This window comes from Euprymna scolopes, chromosome 16 (assembly GCF_053919585.1).
Source record: "Euprymna scolopes isolate OS-2025 chromosome 16, ASM5391958v1, whole genome shotgun sequence".
Taxonomy (NCBI): Eukaryota; Metazoa; Mollusca; class Cephalopoda; order Sepiida; family Sepiolidae; genus Euprymna; species Euprymna scolopes.
The window spans coordinates 98634873-98656623 of record NC_136497.1 but is presented as its reverse complement, the minus strand read 5'-3'; the positions used below and the strand labels follow the sequence as shown (position 1 = coordinate 98656623).

General features: G+C 33.1%; 1 protein-coding gene across 5 annotated transcripts in view; it reads right to left on the bottom strand.

The window, feature by feature from the left end:
* LOC145296025 (apoptosis-resistant E3 ubiquitin protein ligase 1-like) overlaps positions 1 to 21751 on the bottom strand; it is a 1082598-nt gene that overhangs the window by 100832 nt on the left and 960015 nt on the right. The window lies entirely within an intron of this gene.

The following is a 21751-nucleotide window of genomic DNA, read 5'->3' as shown; positions in this document are numbered from 1 at the left end:
ACACACACATATTATATATAATTATTCACTATAATAATTATTAAATACCTACAGATACTAGTGTTTCATCCTTTCGGGAATCTTCAGTGCGAGGAGTTAAAAAAAGAATAAGATCAATTCTTTAAGAGGAGACTTATCGGTATAATGCAAAGCTCAGCAAATTGTTTGGGAGTTTATATAGAAATCAATAAGAAGAAGAAAATGACAATATTTTAAATCGTCATTTTCTTTTTCTTATATATACTAATATAACTTGGAATCAAAAACATCCTCAAATTAATTGCCGTTTCAAACTTTTTCTCCCCAAAAAGTGAGGTAATTTGTATTCATTATATTCTCGTTCTAGCTTTAGTATTCTAAAATATTGCAAAATTTCTATCACAATCCGCAACACGTCACCATGAATCACTATTTAAACTGGATGGAGATTTCTATTTATTAATCTTTTTTTTTTTTTTTTAAACGGAGCTATTAAAACTGACATAGCAATATGTGACAAGAAGCAGAAAAAAGCAACCTTGTAGAAGTTAGTGTCTCCAATAATGCTGGTTAAACAGAGCTGAGCGAGAAAATCTAACTAAATAACGAAGTCTTATGTACGACATGACATGAAATAAGCTGGAATTTTAGGAAAATCTCCATCACTTCAGTAATTATAGGAGCAACCGGACTCATGAAAAAAATTTCAAAGACTAACTGCCAAATATATCTGGTGAAATAAGTGGAAGAGAAATATAAACAATTGACCTTAAAGTCACAATTTGGTGTAACTTCTACTAAGGTTGCTTCTTCTCCTTCTTGTCCTATAACACTTTAATAGCTCCGTTTTCTAGATACTTAGCTGTAGGATTTGCATAGGCATAGTGGATAGTGTATTACTTATTTCCATTTGTTTCTTTCTAGTATATGTTCCAAGAAATTGCTGCTGCGTTCGATATTCAATTTTTTACAGACGTTATTGCATCATATCGTATAGCAGCCCCCCCACCTCCAGTAGAATTTTGCAACTGGATGTCAGGTGGCTCACTCTTTATTTCTGTGTGGCAGAACCTGCACTTATTTTTAGAATCGCATGCATAATGTTTAGTAACATTTCGTTTATGAGAACATTTTAAAACTACAAATATGGCGATATATTAGTGCTTTAGTAAAAGTTGTAATTTCCAGAAAGATTATGACGGTCGTTAGTTCCTGTCAATATCAAATAAGCAACAATAAACACAAAAATATAAAAAAAAACCCAAAAAACCCCCAAAAAGAATTCTTAATTGTGATCAATTTCTTAGCTATTATCAATCATGATTTGGCCTGCAGCAAAGAAATATTTATAGTTTCCTGTTTAAGTTTTGCTACTAAGATTGCAGACAACAAACAAAGAGAGAGACAGATAGCAAAAAACACCAAACGGAATGATTGCTGGATTTCGACTACGTTGACTCCAAATTACAACTAAGTCCATTAGAATCCTGATATTATCACCTGAGGCTCGAAGGAAAAAGAGAGAGAGACATTTTTGCTCGGGGGAGATATAGAGAGAGAAAAGTAGAGAGAGAACTTGACCTATTAACTCTTAATGATTGCTAGCGCAATATGAGAAGGGATTTGGTGTTAGAAAGACAACGTAGCTAAAGCTTAGCCTGAAGAGATGTTTGCCATCGTAATTAGATATGGTACTAAAGATTGACGGAAAGTCATCAACAAGTTCTGTGGTAATCAGTGACAGCGGATCACATTCAAGACACAGGCATCCTAAGAAGAGAGAGAGAGAGAGAGAGAGAGAGAGAGAGAGAGAGAGAGAGAGAAGAAGAAGAAGAAGAAGAAGAAGAAGAAGAAGAAGAAGAAGAAAAAGAAAGAAAGAAAAAAAGGACAAATAGAGAACGAAAGGGAAACAGAACAAAAACGTGAAAGAAAGAAAGAAAATGAGAGAGAGAAATATATATATATATATATATATATATATATATATATATATAGAGAGAGAGAGAGAGAGAGAGAGAGAGAGAGAGAGGAGAGAGAGAGAAGAGAGAGAAAATGAAAAAGAGAGAAAGAGACAAATAGAGAGTCAGTAAGCGCGAGAAAAAAAGAGGGAAATAGAGATAGAGGGAAAGATATTTTGATACTACAGAACTATTTGATTTCAAATTAAAAAAGAAAAAATAACAAAAAGAAAAGAAAAATTGTGTCTCCTTAGTAACAAACGGATGAAGACACATTCACAATGAAGCATTAGTATATATATTTTTTTTATTATAATTTCCACGTTACAAGCAAAAATCACCCCAAGTTTTAAATATTAAAATCTCAAAGTTTAATGGTTGATTTTGATTGACTCATTAACTTGAAGTTTCCTTACGGGGAGTGAACAGACTTGAAATAAAAAAACAACAACAAAAAACAAAAAACAAAAACATTAACTAAAAAAAGGAATTAACATGTTTAAATCTGGTAAAGATAATTGTAAACAAAAACATACAAATCCATTATCTCATAATAAAGGCACGTTGGGTAAGGCATAATATTACTAAACCTTATGCCTAGAATTTTTATTCTCATTCCATTACATTATTTTGGATTGTAGAAAATATTTAACATAAAAAAGAAATATATACACATACCTAACTTGGTCTAACTAAAAACGTGTATTTGATTTTCAACTATAAAAGATAAGTAGCTTAAAACTACTTATTTTTTATTGAAATTCAGAGAATCTTGCTTCATTGATGTCTATGAATCAAATTCAACACAAATCGGAAATATTTGAAATTTCAAATGGGAAGTTGTGCCTAAATTGTGCCTAAGAACCCTTTAAAATACAAAGAAAACCCTGAAATTTCGGGAATATTTATTAATTGATGACTAATACACATTGTCAAGATTTTACAAAGGGTTTTCACCCCTCTTTATCTCCTTTACATAAAACTAAATTAAACTAGCCTATCCGCATTAACCCTAAAAAGCATTCACAGCAAAGACTCGTCTAGCTACAATCATTGTAAAGAATTTACCTTTCTTCCTCTGTGTATCTAAAACTAAACAGAGCTTCCATGAGCAAAGTTTCTTTCCAAGATTGTTACATTTGTAGAACACAATACCAGAGGGCTGCTTCTTAGCCGACTACAACATGGCTGTTATCAAGTCCAATATAAACAAATTCTTGTTCTCTTAAATAATAAAATTCTGTCCAGCTTCAACTATCGTTACCAATCATTGACCTTCACTGTCCATCTAATAAACTCATTAACTCTTATCCTTAAGTAACCTTTGGACCTTGATACGTAGTGACTTATTACTATAAACACACAAAAAAAAGCCTTATGTATGCCTACTTTAAGTTGTACATGTATTTTGTTATTCTTGCTTTATGCTTGCAAAACTTGGGTCCCTTATTGAAAAACATCTAATGAGATTGGAACGATTCCATCAACAATGATTTTGGCGACTTCTGGTTATACATTGGCAATTGTATATAAGTAAGACTGGGCTTCTTGAACAGAGTCGTTGTAACAATATTGAACATAAGATACTTCAGTATCATCTTAAACCTACCATTCACTCATACATGAAGTGTTATTGTTACATCTAGGCTGGTGCAGCAACCACTAGTCTCTCCTTTTTAGATGGAGGTCACAAGAAAGAGTCTCTAATATAATATTGTGACCAAGTTCCGGTCCCTGTTCTATCACCGTAATGTTGCATTCCAGTGTTTGTTTTACAAGTACTTCAATGGAATGTACTCTGACGAACTTGTTGCACTGGTACAACTTTGGCATAAATACCCCCCAACCAACATGACAATGAGCTTAATTATCTCTTCACTGTAAATATTCATAGATGCCGGAAGGCTTTCTATTCTAATAGTTTCTTTTCTTGAAGTGTTTCTTGTTTCTCTAATCGTACAGTCAGAGAAACATGCAGAAATGCAAATGTAATGTGAACAAACATCTCACTGCACAGCTCTCCAATTTGGATGATTATATAGATGAGGCCCCTAATTCATAATAGATCTTTATGTGTCAGCAGCAATTTGTCTCATTTGGGGCGAAGAACGAAACGAAAATAAAAAATTAAAGAATATAAAATATTGTGCCAAGAGTTAGTGATTGACAGTTTTAAATACAAAAAAAAAAAAAAAAAAGAAAAAAAAAAGAAAGAATCTTGCATAATAAAAACTCTTAAAACGAACAAATGCATATATACTGGTTGCTTCTTTAAAGAATTTGAACTGAACCAAATTGACTTTTGCTAAAGGTCAGCTAAAAAAATTAAGTTAGGTTTAGGTTAGAATTTTAATTTCTAATCAATTATTCAATTGAAGTCTTGGGGCTGAGCTTTCTGTTTACATTCATTAAGGTATCAAAATATTTGTTAGAACATTGCATTCATTGCGATCAAACAATAAATGGAAGAACTTATTGAATCCATCTCATATCTCGGAACGCATTAAATATACCAGAGGCATTCACTAAATGAGATAAATTTTGAAGTTTATTTAAAAAAACCATTGATGCCCCCCCCCACTTCAATATACTTTGCATTTTTAATGGATGATAGCCATTGGCAGAAACCAATCCTAAGAAACAATGTGAATGTTCCATCTCGATAGCTATCATCTGAGGTAATACCATGTCCATTATGACGTTATTGTGTAAACAAAAACACTTTGAACTCGTGTGCAGGAAAGAAAATGAGCAACGTTTCTTTCAAAGTACTCGTTTATGGAACAACCATGGAGCTTCTTCCCAACTGACTGCAATGTGCTTCGTCTTCAAGTCCAATGTAAACGAATTTTTGTTGAGTGGTCCTCTTAAATAATCAAATTCTGTCCAGTCTCAATCATAGTTACACATCCTCATGGTGTTGTCTCACCGTCTATCTGAAAAACTCATTAATCCTTACTCTGGTTGGCCTTTGAGCCTTAATAAGTGATGATTATAAGGAGTTTATTGAAATACAATTTTCTTTATAAAATTATTGGTTATTAAAAGAAAATGGCCGAGTATCGTTTGAATAGCAACAATAATTGCCACAGACATTTGTCTGGCAATTTAACGTGTTCCTTTTTTAACAATTGATCTTCATTTTTTACAAATACATTGCTCCTGTTAATAAAAGATTTTTCTTTCAAGAGAAAACTCTTTGGACCTGAGTTTTCAACCATTTGCTTATGATACTCTTTACTTCATTTCAACACAGAAATTCGTTGAAAGGGGGGAAAAAAAGTGGCAATCAGGCTGGGGTCCAGATTTGAAATGTAAGGTCCATATGACATGTGGATTGACGACCTAGGAGTTTCAAGTTCGAATTGTGTCTGTTCCTAATGGTTTCCATGGGCAAGAAGTAATGCATACAAAAAATATCTCATTAAGTAAAGTTTGGTTGTAAATGAGCGGTAGAAAGTTGAATTCTGACCGTGAGAATAAAAGCTCCTCTCCTCTACGTTAATCAAAATATTGATCAGGATCAATTATGTATTTTCTAACATCTATTTAAAAACATGGCCAATGTTTGCCATAAATAACTGACAAAACAGGACTAAAGTCTATAAGAGCCTATCTCTGCTCTTTTATTATTTTCATGGCAGGTGCTCGACTGAGCTTCACTCTATCACCCCCTCCTGTCAAACATTTACAGCAAACACTCGCCTAGCTACAAGTACTATCAGTAATTTCCCTTACTCTCTATCTGTGCCTAAAACTAAACGAAAATTCTATGAGAAAAACTTTTTTCCCCAGAACTGCTCATCTGTGGAACACAATGTTGTGTGAAGCTGTTGACTATAAGGTTTTCAAGTCCAATATAAACAAGTTTTTGTTGAGCCGTCTTCTTTAATAATTAAATTCTACTCAATTTCCACCATCACTGATCATCATAGTATTGTCTCACCTTGTTATATGCCCAGTATGTAGATAACGCAGATCTGGCCCAACCAACTTGATGGCGTCAAGTTGGCGCATGAGTGTCAAAGGCTAAAGCTGACAAATTCAATGACATGGTTTCAACCTGACAGGCGAGTGCAGCTGCGAGTTCAGAGTTCATGGGTCGGCCGGTGCAGCCTTGTGTGGGTGGGAACGTCAACTAGGTTGAGGGCCACCCCACACCTCACAACTCCAATATATAAGGAAGGGAAACGTGAATTTTTAGTCAGAACGAGAGTCAGAGTTAGAGAGTGAAAGACAGGGTTTGAGATTCAGTAGAGAGAGTCTTGCAGTCAAGATGAGGAAATGGAAAAGAAGAAAGAGATCTGAATCGATTCAGCGATGCAGAAGCCCCTCCCCCCGGAAATGAGGACGATCTTGAATGAAGGCTGTCTACAAATAATAATAAACAATTTGTGTTTTAGTAGCATGCATAATATGATTTCCAGATTGAAGTGCAATCGTTGTGCGGGGAACTGATCAAAGAAAGGAGAAAAGGTATGTGTGTTAAGATCTCCTTATAGACTATATGTGTATGACACACGCACACACCCCCATGACTGTATGCACACATGTCCACACATAAAGACAGACAATCAACGGACATGTCATAGTTGTATACATCATACAAATTATATACACTCATTGACCTTTATTCTTGAGTGGCCTCCGGCCTTGATAATAGATGACACTAGAGTATAAAAATGTAATTTTGTATTATCAAAACTATTAAGTGTTACATATGACCTTTTTAGCTGACATTGCTATATATATGAAATAAGAACAGATAAAAAATTAATTAATTTTTGTAAGTTATTGGATAAACTGAGCTATCCGGTATTCAATCTAATATATAAAAAGCAAAATGTGTGTGCGTTTGTATGTCTTGCAAAAACTTTCGACACATGCGACAGATTCTCATGAGATTGGTATCATTTTCAAGCTCGATCCTTCGGATGACAAATATAAAAAAAAATTCCCTCACCCTCAGCTGGGTAGTTTTGTACAAGGAGAGGTCGCTTTTGTCGCCAACATTTTAGCAAGTCATCATCACCGTTAATTTCAATGTTTGTGACTTAATGTTTGACTTAATGTTTGTGACACTTAATTTCAATGTTTGTGACTTCCGGTTTTGCCATGGACACATGGGTAAATACGTCACTTTTTTTTTTTTTCACCTTCTTTATCTCCTTTGCATTACCGGTTCGAGCCTGTCTGCTTACTACCAATTTTTGTTTTTACAACACCTCTCTCCACCCGGGCTGCCTACTGTTGTTTTGCTCCCCCCCCCCCGATACTACTACTTTTTTTCAGGGTTCCTTACTACACCAGCTCCAACACCCGGGCAACGCCGGGTACACCCATTAGTTCTAACTAAAGGGATTTCAAAAACTATTTTTATTCAGTGCTTAAAAATGATAATATAGAAAAAATATATAAAGATTAAAAGTTTGCCTTATGAGATAGCAAGAAAGATATTTTTCAAGAAAAACACATTTTTAATTTTGAGAAAGCAGAATATATTTTGTCTCTTTTTATTTCTTTTAATATTTAGAGAATAAATTCAAAAACGGCAAGTGGATCCATAACATAGCTGACATTTTTATTAAGTCTTTATTAACCACAATTTCCGTTTTGCCAACACACAATCAAATTTTTAATTATTATTTTCTATTGATCAAGTGATGTTTGAAAATAATAAAATGGGAGTGAATTTTATAAAATCAATTTTATCAAGGTTACACATTAATATATGTGAAAACCATATAGCGTATGCACACACATACACACACACACAATGTGGCTTTTTGTTCATATCTGTGTCCATGTTTAATATATACACATGTGAAATACATTGGATACGCATACAGAAATTAAAAGAAAGGATTATATGAACATTTGAACAAAACACATGTCATAACATTTTATGAGAAATGTTAAACTGGACTTTTACAAGATATATTCATTCCTTACAAAACTATATTTTTTGTAAGGAGATACAATCTAATATATAAATCTCACTATGTGTGTGTGTGTGTGTGTGTGTGTGTGTGTGTGTGTGTGTGTGTGTGTGCGAATTGACGATCTGGGAGTTCCAAGTTCGAATCCTGTCGGTTTCATAGCATCACTTTCACTATGGATATCTTTTTGTTCCCCCCACCTTTGTTGTTAAATATTAAAGATACTAGTACTTATATGGTGATATAAATTCACAGGGGAACGTTAACATGTAAACAAGAAATAAAGGTCATATGCGGATCAGATAGCTGCCATTTGAGGGTGGACATTGTCTTTTTGTGGGAAGCTAACAAAATTATGTCAAACGAGAAAGGATTGGCATAAGTGGAGAGTCTAACTTGGCAGCGAATACAATTTGACTCAAACAGAAATGACTTAAACAGCGATGATAAACAAAGAATAGAGCACAGCCCTAAAATCTAAATCCACTACCTCAATTTTTCTCCACATTAAAACCCAACTTACTTCAATAAGTTACTTAAATAAAGCCAGACAGTCATCCAATCCAATACAGCATGGCCGTAGCTGAGATTGAACTCACTACACAAATTTGTAGTGTAATTAAAATGTTGTCGGGAGCTGAACATTTGATGATTCGCCTGGGCTATCAAGAGTATTTTTTATTGTGACGCCATCACTAGATGGGGTACCTACCATTGCTTAAGGGAGTCCCATCTACCCTTGAGAGAAGGATAGACTTCACAAGTTTCTCAACCTGGTATGTTACCTTGCAGTACATACAGCACCTCGCCTTTCCAAATGGTCGCCCATCTGGTACTGGCTAGGCTCAACATTGCGTAACTTCGGTGATCTGGCGAGAACCGGTGTGTCAACATGAATGTGCCGTATAAAGTTAAGTTACTTAAATAAAATCAGACAGTTTATTTTTTAAAATACAGGGTTCAACGGTAAAAGTGTCGCCTTAAAGAAAACAACGCTACAGCTTTATTTTAAAACTTTTATTGAAAAAAATATCAATTCAGGTAACTTGATTATCTAGTAGAGTTAACATATATTCAATGTAACCACCTTCAGCCTCAATCACCGCCTCGATACGGGTCCTGAACTAGAAGCACGGCTTTTCTACAAGCACTGGCAGGAACTCGCTGAATGCTCGGCAGATAGCAGCAATCAGGCAGGCTTTATTGTTGTGGGAGGTCATGTTGGTGATGTTCTCAACGTATGACCAAACGAAGTTGTCCAGCAGGTTCAAGCCAGGGGAGGAGGGGGGCAGTGAGAGAAGGGTATCACGCCTACTCCATTATATAAAGGAAAATCGTACTTTTTTCTGTCTGCCTATAACTCAGAACACTAACAAACCTTATATTTTCCGATTCAGTTGAGTCCTAAATAGTTATGATAAAATACAGAGTGGCCCACTTAAAAGTAGCCAGATCTATCTAATCTTAGTCTTAATGACCAACTGACACCACAAGACAAAATGCAATTCGTTTTCCAAGTTAGTGCTACATGCCACACGTCTCACAGATCACTGACACGAGTTCATGACATGTTTACAGAAGAGAGAACAATAAGCAAAGTGTTATGGCCACCACGTTCCCCGGACTTGTCATCATGTGATTTTTAGCTTTGAGGGACTTTAAAACAAAAAGTTTATGCAAATAATCCTCACAATCTAGATTAACTAAAGGAGAACATTACCAACGCTATCAGGAGAATCACGAGAGAAGATCTACAGACAGTATCTGCAAACGTTGTTAAATGTGCCCAGAAATGCATAGATGTCAACGGGGAGCACTTCCAGCATCTTTTACAATACTACATTTATTTAAACGATAAAAGAATTTTCCTCCTCTCTACAACATTTTCTGGCCTCATTTTAAGTGGGCCATCCTATATAATCTAATATTTATCCAGAGACCAAATTAAGCAGAGACGGTTCAGAAAATTTTTTTTTTTTAATCCATATAGGCAGTTGTTAGAAAAACAAAAACATCGGAACTAAGTCAACAGTCAGTCAGCTGCTGATAACTTTTTCTAAGCACAAATTGTCAAAATCTGCACACATATATATATATATATATATATATATATATATATATATATATATAAAGTAATAGATGGTCACACACTTTTTGAAGACACTTATTTTTAAAGTAAAATTTAAATGGGAAATTTGAAAACTTTGAACTGTCGAATATAATGATAAAATAATTTTTATTTACTGATTTTTTTTTATTTGTAAGTCCGATATTTCGCTAATACATAGCCTCATCAGGGTAGAAAGTCTGGTCCATGAATTTTTTTTCTTTTTCTTCATTTTGGTGTTATGGCGAAGAGAAAAGAATTTATATGCTGTTCCGGTGATTTCAAGTGTCTAATGCTCCAGTTTCGAGCGGGATTTAAAGTAAAAGATGGTCACACACTTTTTGAAAACACTTATTTGGACCGAACTTTCTACCCTGATGTGGCTATGTATTAGTGAAATATCGAACTTACAAAAAAACAAAAAACAAACAAAAAAAAAAAACAGTAAATAAAAATGATTTTATCATTATATTCGATACTTCAAAGTTTTCAAATTTCCCATTTAAATAAATATATATATATTTAAATGGGAAATATATATATATATATATATATATATATATATATATATATATATATACAGAGAGAGAGAGAGAGAGAGAGAGAGTGAGAAAGACAGACAGACAAACGTTTTACCTTATTTTTTTAGCCAACAGGACGCCGAGTAATCTTGCAGGTCGTGAATCAATTTTACTCGGTTCATCTTTTGCTCAAGTTACAAGAGAAATTATTATTTCGAGTGAAACGGATCATAAAATGACTGCAAGAGATTTGCCAATTTAGTTCCAGAAGGATTAGAAACATGACAAGCAAGCAAAAAAAATTTTCACTTGAAAGACTGGTTTCGATTTTCACAAAAAAGCCATTCATTACTATATCCCATTTTAAAAACATGAACATAAATAGACTCGGATGTTTTTGTATAATAAGGATAAAATTGAACGGAAGGAAATTGATAAGATTTTTATTGTGCTTTTCTTTTTTTTAATATAGTATACACTGTTGCACAGATTCGAGGGCATTATTGCCACTGCTATTTTGTAAGAACGGATTGGGATACTTTAAAGATAAGCTAGGATGATAAGTGTTTTAAATGTTGCTTCTTCTTCTTCTTCTTCTTCTTCTTCTTATTATTATTATTATTTATAGTTTTTTTTTTCTAAAATAAATATTTTCAGTAAGCAATGTTTATTGAAGCATAACCGATTTCTTTCAAAAAATGGTTTCTCATAATATTTTTGGATAGCCGTCCATTCTTATAGTAATTGTTTGCAAAACTTCGGCAAATCCATTTTTTTTTTATTGAAAATCGCACTTTGTAGATATTGTTATTTTATATTCATTTTTATTCGCAATACTGATAATTGAACATATATATATATAAGTTGAAAATGTTCAATCATCAGTATTGCAAATAAAAATGTCATAAGAAAAATCGAAAACTAAAAAAGGTTTAATTAAGCAACACCTTTCTGGTTTTTTTAAAAAATGTTTGCTAAATGAAAAAATGCTGCCCAAATACGCACATTTTATATATATATATATATATATATATATATATATATATATATATATATATATATATATATATATATATATATATATATATACTTCAAGTATACAAGAAAGCATTTTTACCTTAATGCTAGGTGGGAATCATTATTCCCTTAAACAATCTGATGCCTTCATATAGAAACGTATATATTTATAAAATGTAATTATTTAAAAACACGAACAATAATAATAATAATAATAATAATAGAGAGAGCTGAAAGGGATATGGAAGATGAAGAAAGTAAAGATAACGGTACTAATTGTAGGAGCACTAGGAACAATACCGAAAAACTTTGAAAAAATAATGGGAAAGATTGGTATCAGAGGGATGGCTGAGAAGATACAATGAATAACAATAATACAAACGGCTGAAATATTAAGGAAAACCCTTGAATGCAGAAACTAACACACATGAGATACAGACGCAAGCTGGACATAAAAAAACTGTAATAGAAGTAAAACACAAAGAAGCACTACATGGAATCAAGAAAACTGAAACTGTATAATTGTAAGACCTCACCCCAAATTATAGTGTCCGCATCAACTTGCACCACACCAAATAATCGAGGAGGATGGAAATAATGAGGAGGGAAAGCAAACCTTCACTGGATGAGTGTAAAGAGGACTGGGATTTTGGGGAGGCTTATTGCCATCCGAAATCTAGTGAGGAATAACGGTCGCTGCCAGTGTGAATTCAATGGTAAATGACTGTTACAATAACACAAATTAATATTAATTTGCAAAGATTATTAAAAGAACTGATGAGTACTAGACATCTGGGGAGATTTCTTGTCACTCAGACTCCAGGAAACAGCAGATTGTTCTCAGAGAAATCTTTGATGTTGGACTTTGTGAAAACTCCTAGTGAGTAGGTAATAACAAGTAAGAATAATAATAACAAGTAATAATAAATAATAATAATAATAATAAAAATAATAATAATAATAATAAATAATAATAATAATAATAATAATAATAATGAATTATGAAATAATAATTATAATAATAATAATAGACAGAAATTATAATAATAATAATAATAATAATAATAATAATAATAATAATAATAATAATAATAATAATAATGGACCGAAAAGGAGCTAGAGACACTAATTAACACTACCAGGATCTTCAACCAAGATATCCAAATGGAATTTGGAATGGAAAAGTGCGCACAAGAAAGGGAAAACTGGAAACGACAGAAGGCATGGAACCAAACAGAAATTAGGGCACTAGGGAAACAAGGTGGCTATAAATACTTGGGAATTCTGGAAGCGGACACCATCAGAGCAACAGAAATGAAAGAGAAAATTGGAAAGGAATACCTCAGGAGAACAAGAACACTCCTGGAAACTAAATTATATAGAGAAACCTAATAAAAGGTATTAATACATGGGCAGTATCACTAGTAAGATACTCTGGACCGTTTATAGGGTGGACAAAAGAAGAACTGAGACAACTCAACAAGAAAACCAGGAAACTCATGACCATGCATAATGCACTACACCCAAAGGACGATATTGACAGACTTTATGGGAAAAAGAAAGATGGTGGGAGAGGACTAATCTCTATAGAAGACTGTGTGAAGGACATGACAAAAGAACTAGAAAAATACATAATGCAAAACACTGAAAGGATAATTATGGCAGCGAGAGACACTGAAAAAAACAAAACAGAAAACAGAGTGACAAACGACAAAACGAGAAAAGAGAAATGGGAAGAGAAACAACTCCATGGAAGATTCATAAGAATGACAAAAGATGAGAATAATGAAAACACCTGGACATGGGTGCAAAAAGGACATATAAACCGAGAAACTGAATCTCTAATAACTGCAGCACAAGATAACTCGTTAAGAACAAACCATATCAAAGCAAGGATCGATAAAACACAAGAAAACAGCAAATGCAGACTCTGTGGACAAAGAGAGGAAACGATAAACCATATAGTAAGTGAATGCAGCAAACTTGCCCAAAAGGAATACAAAAACAGGCATGACCAAGTGGGGAGGGTGGTACACTGGGAATTATGTAAACGACTGCATTTTGAGCATACAGACAAATGGTACAAGCATAAACCCGCAACAGCACTCGAAAACGAGAACCACAAAATCCTATGGGACATGGACATCCAGACGGACAAACCCATCCAACCAAGAAGACCAGATGTCGTAATAATTAACAAGAAAGAAAAATCCTGTCAAATCGTAGACTTTTCAGTCCCAGCTGATCACAGGGTGAGTATGAAAGAAAAGGAGAAACGAAGCAAATACACAGAGCTAGACAAAGAGTTAAAAGGGATTTGGATGATGAAGAAAATCAAAATAGTACCGATAATAGTAGGAGCACTAGGAACAATTCCGAAAAACTTCGAAAACAGAATGTCAGAAATTGGAATCAGAGGAATAACTGCAAAAATACAACGACTAACAATAATGAAAACGTCTGAAATATTAAGGAAAACCCTTGAATGCGGAGACTAATACAAGACAATATAATGAATAAGCGTTACAGGGAATGAAGAACACCGAAACTGCATATTTACAAGTTCTACCCCCCCCATCATGCATCCCCCGATTGTTTCATCACCGATCCCCCCCCCAATAAAAAAAATGATACCAAAGGGCCGAGAAGGGTCAATAAGGACTGAAAGACCGAGGAGCAAGCGCCAACCAGACCTTGGCTGGACAAGCGCAAAGAGAACTGGGACCTTGGGGAGGTTGAGTGCCACTCAAATTCCAGTATAAACCAATGGCCACTATCAGCGAGAAATCAATGGTAAGCGGCTGTTGCGATGATGCAAATTCATTTGCAAATGCTATCGAAGGAGGTGGTGAGTGCTGGAGAGACTTGCAGCTTCCAGAGAACACCACAGGTTTCCAATCAGATCGTTTGTTGACTTGTGTGAAAGCTCCATGTGAGCCAATAATGATTTAATTTATAAAACTATGTCTGTCTGTCTCCATATTTTTAAACTATCTCTACCGAAACTAAAAGTTGCCGAGCGGCGCTAGAAATCTGAAATGATTGTTTTTTTATGGACTGTTTCTTTTATGGGTCTTTAGATGATTAAAATAGTTTTTACAAGGTCAAAAAGGGTCAAAGTTGAAAAAAATTGTTATACATTTTGTACATTCATCTTAGTTTATTTTTAATCAATTCATATGCATGTTACCTTGGTACAGTGGTGATGTCACCAGCTTTGAATGCTACGGTTTTGCTTTCGGTTTTGATTCTAGCTTGCGGCACTCGAATACTTTCTTTTTTTTTACTTTTGAAATTACAGCTCTATAATATGAAATCTGGACAAATTAAAATATCATATTTAAGCGTATTTTACGACCAGGTAAAGCCCCCCTCCTTCCCGTTAGTAATAATATATGATTCACCACTTATGTGGACTCTTTCATTCATGTTGCTGAAACCAGGTTTGATTTGGTTTATTTGTTTAACGGCATATCAATTCTTTAGGGTAATTTTAATGCCAAATCCAATAATTTTGGAAAAAGTTTTTATGTTCTTTCAATCTTCTTTATTCATGATGTTTTGCCTGGTTGTTTTGTTTTAGAACATATAAACCCTTTTGACTTTGCAGAACATGATTGAGTTTTACAACGAGAAAGGGAAAAAAACAAAATAATAACGCCAGTATCTTTAGATAGCCTGATCTGGTAGGACCATTTCGCTAAAACTAAGAGAGACAAGAGATATAGATCATTAACTGACTGTTTCATTTTTCAACCAGCGTCAATTGAAATATAAGGGATCCACTGTCTCGATATGTCATGATTAATACGGTACATTGGACGGAGGAACAAACTCAGAGAGACCAGTTGAATGTTTCAGTTCATCTCTCTAGCTATGCTATGCCCATTATGACCTCATTCTGCAACATCTAAGTCTAAGTGAAAATAGCAAAATAATTTTTTTAACGGAAATCGCTTCAGACAAGTCATAGATCCACTTAATGTAAGGAGAAAAAAAGAAAGAAAAAAGAAAAAGAAAAATATTCAAGATCAAAAATTAGCCAATGATATGTGTTATATGGATAGATTACGATCCAGAACACAGCAATTCCTCTCCCTTTGTCAGAAACATCGTTCATGGAATGTGAGGACTAATGGACAAAATAAAGTGAGAGTTTCCGAAATTAAAGAAACGGCCGAAGGTAACCCAAATTTCAGTAACTTTCTTTTACAAATAAACATTATTCAGTTAATACCCCTTTCTTTATAAATTAGGCTATTCTTAAAAAGTCAAAGGCTTACAATCCAGGTTCTAAGTCTTGTCACCTTTGCATATTTTATGACACAATAAAGGTTATGTAGATATCAGTAAGGATTAGCAATGAATAGTATTTACTTAAATGAAAAGAAGCTATTTCCGGTTTAAAAAAAACGTTGATGTAAGAAAAACAAAAGAAATGAGAAAAAGTAGTCCCATCCCCCACCATCTTCCAGCTCCGTTTTTCTATTTCGCTCTTCCTCTTCAATATACTTGTAAAATAAAATAAACGATGTAAAACATTAAAGTAAAAAGACTCCTAGACAACGTCGAGTAGATACTGCTCGTATTCAATAACGATTTTCTAGATTGTCGCAAAGAAAATTACAACGAGATCTGATCAACCATTCAAGAAAGATTTCCACAAACTCTTTTTCTACGAGAAATGTTTCATACCTTAATTTAGATTTTTTTTCTTGGTCTTAGAAAATATCGGTTCAGATTGTATTGAGATGGATCATTGGTAAGTTTCGTCAAGGGAAATCATTTATAAGTGAGTTTTCTATACGTGACCATATTTCACAGTTTCAGTTGAAATTTGATTCATGTATTATTTCTTGGAAGGTTTTCCTGTAGTACTGGATAAGCAAAGAAATTCAAATCAAAATATTTTAATATTTTATATATAGACTAGTCTAGGTGCCCGGCATTTCCCGGGTGTTTGGAGGTGTGTTTTGAGCAAAAAAAAAAAAAAAAAAAAAGAAAAAAGTGCTAGTAAGCAGATAGGCTCAAACCCGTACCGCGAAGGAGGAAAAGAACGTGGGAAAAAAAAAAAAAAAAAAAACTGACGTCTTTGCTGTTGCGTCCATCGCCAAACTGGAAGTTACGTAGGTTTAAATTAAGGCTAGTTAATCGAAAAGAGGTAATAACTTTCGAAAATATCGGCGAAAAAAGCGACCCTTTCCTGTAAAAAGTGCTCAGTGAAGGAATTAATGTTTTTAGTTTATTTTACGATATTTGTCGACCGAAGGGTCGGACTTCAAAACGATACTGATCTCATGAAAGTCCATCGTCTCTGTCGAAAGTTTTAGGCATACATACATACATACATACATACATACATACATACATGTGAACAGACAGGTGATATTTATGTAATAGATAATACTTAAACTACGAATGATTGTTATTTCTATTTTTTGTCTGTATATTCTCTATGTATAAGAATTCTTTGATAAGTATGTTTCAACTTTATTATATTAAACTAATATTTGCAACTTTCTGCTGTGCGTATATCATATTCTGCATGCTTATGCACACTGATATTCAAACATATCTTCATCTCCATTTTTAACAGGTGAATTGCAAACCATCGTTTCAACCCCAGAATCTTACTTCAGACTCTTACTACCAGCTCATCACATTTTGGATTATTTTCGTTTCTTTCCACATCTTCACGAGCCTTACTTGAAAAACCTTACAAAATTTGAACTGTTTATTTCTGCCTTTACCTTTTCTCAATTATATGTATATATGTGCATGTATGTATCTATATATACATCTATGTCTTTGTATTATTACATATGTGTGTGTGTCTATAATGCTTTTGAGTGAGTTGTCTTCTTTAGTCTCACCTCTTATCCTATATTATTGTACATTATTTTATCTTTTATATATGTGTGTATATGCATTTATACATTTATATATGCATATGCATATATAAATGTATACATGCATATGCATATAAATGCATACACATGTAAATCAACTTCTACTTTTGTTTTATGTGAGAATATATGTATGTTGTGTGCATGTATCTTTTTACACATCCATATGTGCGTGCTTTCTGTCTTATGTATGAGCATACTTATACTCTCATTTAACTTTTTATTTTTATAATTTAAAAAAAAAAATTTTTATTCTTCGTATCCTTTATTATTTATCCCTGATTCTTTTTCTTTTTCCCTTATTAACTATAATACTAATATTGATAACTCACTTCTGATGACACAAATACCCAACCCCACCTCTTTATGTCTGCCCACTCTGGCTTGACATTTCGTCTGTGTGTATGTGATTGTATTCATATATATTTATGTGTGTTTGTGTGTATATCTATATATTTACGCGTTTCTTTGACTGTGTAATGTCTGTGCCTTTAAGTTTGGTATTTGTCTCCTGACGTTGTCTCCTTAATTTTCGCTAAGTGATTTTTAACTACTCTACTGTTGTTTCTTTTTGTCAGCATTTCTAATCTTAGAAATCTTAGAAACTTAGAGAAAAAAAGAAACGTCAATAGTTATATTGATGTTACTTTTTCTCTAAGTTTCTTTTCATCTTCACTATTTTCCCTCTTTTCTGTACTCTCATTTTTCATTATATGTTGTCACATTGTGCTTTTCTGTATATTCTCTATGTATTTATTTATTATTTATTTTTTTTACCGCGCTTCAGTTGAGTTTTACATATGCCTGTCTCATATATTAATATTTTTCTGCCCGAGAATTGATTCCGGTTTTCTTTGAAAAATTCTTGCCCGTTTTGCATTTTATATTTTTATAGTAATTCTATTTTTTTAATCATAGGGATTAAACGATCCATTTTGTTAAATTCAACAGGATCTTTTTTTTTTTTTTTTCGCTGATTCTAATATTTGCAACTTTCTGCTGTGCGTATATCATATTCTGCATGCTTATGCACACTGATATTCAAACATATCTTCACCTCCATTTTTAACAGGTGAATTGCAAACCATCGTTTCAACCCCAGAATCTTACTTCAGACTCTTACCACCAGCTCATCACATTTTGGATTATTTTCGTTTCTTTCCACATCTTCACGAGCCTTACTTGAAAAACCTTACAAAATTTGAACTGTTTATTTCTGCCTTTACCTTTTCTCAATTATTCTTTATTATATGTACTTTCGTTTTTCTAATCTTCCACTTCCTCCATTTTTTTCCACTCCCATTTAATGGTCCCTATTACTCTATTTGCTGTTCTACTGATATACACTTATAGTCTTTTTCCTATTGATATATGCTAATATTTTTTTAAATTAATTTTTTAATTTCTAAACTAAATGTCCTTTAGCCGGTTTCATTTTTTGTATTTGTATTATGTTGGCTTTTTTCTTTTTCTGATGAGAAGCATTTGGCTTCGAAATGCTAGGACTTAAAGAGGGTTTCCTTTTTCTTTTTCTCCTCTTCATTTTATTGATCTAATGATATAATAAATTTTAAATAACTTTTAAATATTATACGAATTTTCCTTTTTGACCGTGCAGAAACTTTACTATCATGATAGGTTTGCTTTGCTTAAACATTATATCTTTATTAGGCTCATTTATTATATATTCAGTAGAACCCTGGGATATAGTGGCCCTAGGATACGTTTTTGTCAGGTTACGATGTAGAACACAATGTTTTTCCGGTTCCTGGTTATGGTATTTGCCCCGCCTTACGGTGGTATTTACAATGGCATTTGATTATATACATGTGTGCTTTATTTTGTAACTAATTTTTAATGTCGTATCCGGGGTTCTAATATATATATATATATATATATATATATATAGCCAGTAGAGTTTAGTTTCCTAGAAGTACATCCAATGAAACAACATGTGTCTACCAAAATAGTGCTCAATGAGTGACTACATATGTGCATACATGTTTCTGTAATCCCCCAACGTGGGTGATTACAGAAACATGTATGCACATATGTAGCCATTAATGTTTGTATAAATAAAATTAATATATATATATATATATATATATATATATATATATATATATATATATATATATATTGAGAGAGAGAACTTGGCCTATTAACTCTTAATGATTTCTAATGCAATATGAGGAGGGATTTAGTGCTAGAAAGAGGATGCAGCTAAAGCTCAGCTTAAAGTTTGTCATCGTAATTAAATATGGTACTAAAGATTGACGGAAAGTCATCAACAAGTTCTGCAGTAATCAGTGACAGTGGATCACATTCAAGACACAGGAAATCCTAAGAAAAAGAAATTTAACTATAATACTAATATTGGTATTCCAGAGAGAGAGAGAGAGAGAGAGAGAGAGAGAGAGAGAGAGCGTGAAAGACGAGGGATAAGGAAATGCAGGGTCGATTCACTATGTATTCTGAAATGCTTTGACTTTGCGAAAATTGTACGTGTTGAAATGGGACTATTTTGTCTCCTGATTTTGTTACCGTTGATCCCGTAAAGTTCCATATACATTATTTAATTGAGATGAGTATTATTTATTCATTTATTTATACGTTCAATGCCGTATTCCAGGGTTCTACTATATATATATATATATATATATATATATATATATATATATATATATATATATATATATATATATATAAAGCTGAACGTCTATGTGTGTGTGTCTGGTCACAAATAGGCTCGTATATGGTTGACTATTTTAAAAAACTGATTACATATAAATGATAGAAGATGTATCGAGGATCAGGAATGGGTATGTTTGATCTGGCAGAACGGTTGTTCAAAAAAATTGTGAGGTCTGCGTTCGCGCCTGGCCCCCAAAGTATGGAAATAAAATAAAAAAAAAACTAAAAAAAAACGTTTGCAAGGGTTTTTGATATAGATGTACATAAGAATACTTTGATAAGTATGTTTCAACTTAAATAGTGATGGTATAATAAAATTGTAGGGTCTGCGTTCGCGCCTGTACTCCATGGAAATATGGCACAAACTTTAATAAAGACTTTTCATATCTATTTGCGCAAGTATACTTTGATAATTATGTTTCAGTTTGAAGAAATATGGTATAATAAAATTATTGGGTGTTCGTTCACGTCTGCCCTCCATAAAATGTAAATATGTCACAAAGTTTAACAAGGTTTTTTAAAAGGGGTGAGGGTCCACAATAACACCTTAACTTTAATCTTAATTCACGTTAGCTTTTATTTATTTTTTTGAGTTGAATCGTATTGTGTCGAATAAATTCACCTCATAAATTCACGTTCTTATTAAAGTGAAAGTCCCCCCCCCAAAAGAGTCGGAACTTTAGACAATTCTCGACACAAATTTTGCATAACTCTGTTTTTTTCCTTCTTCGCTTGCACGTGGCACTCTTTTGAAAATAGATAAATAGATAAATAATAAAAAATAAGAACGTTACTTGTTATCGTGTCAAAAGAAGGAAAAATCCTGCTCACGTGATTACGTGTCTTTTTAAAAACATTTACATAACCTTTTTATTTTTATTTAAATATCTGCTTAAGCTTTTTTTGTCAGTGTACTAGAAGGAATTCAGTTGATTACAACCCTTTCTGCGTGTTCTTTACATTACAATAGTACAACCCTGAATCTGATGGCGCAATACTACAACGTTCAATATTGTAAAACTGAAACGAAGCTGTTCTGCTTGAAAAGGGCGCCATTTTCTTCTTATTCATATTTATATCGATTCTTTGCTTTAAAAAACTAACGTAATTATGTGTTTACTTTTTTAATATCCCATCTTGTTGTTTCGGATTATTTTACTAAAGTAAGTAAAGCTTCATTATTTTTCAAAACTGTTTTTGTTTCTTTGTTTTTTGATATTTCGTCGATATTATTTAGTAAGAGTGTTTAGCAGAAAAGCCAACAAACGACTACCCGAAAAAATAAATATACAAGAAATGAATGTTACCATAGTCAATAAAAGTTCAGTTCATGTTTTTTTTGTGTTGAAACAATTTCAGCGAACCGAAATTGAAATGAAATTTGAGGCGATAACTACTTAAATGAATTTTTATATAAACTACAATGCCATAATCGAATATTCCTCAAGCATAAAATAACGGAAAACATTAAAATATGTTTATAAATATTCCTTACGTTGACGGAACTCTCTTAAATTGTTAACACAGAATGCTCAGGTGCCCCTCCTTCAAATTGAAAATGGGGCTCTCCATTATAAAGTCGCTGCCATTTTGAATTTTTTAAAACTGGTATGTGAATCAAAAAAAAAAT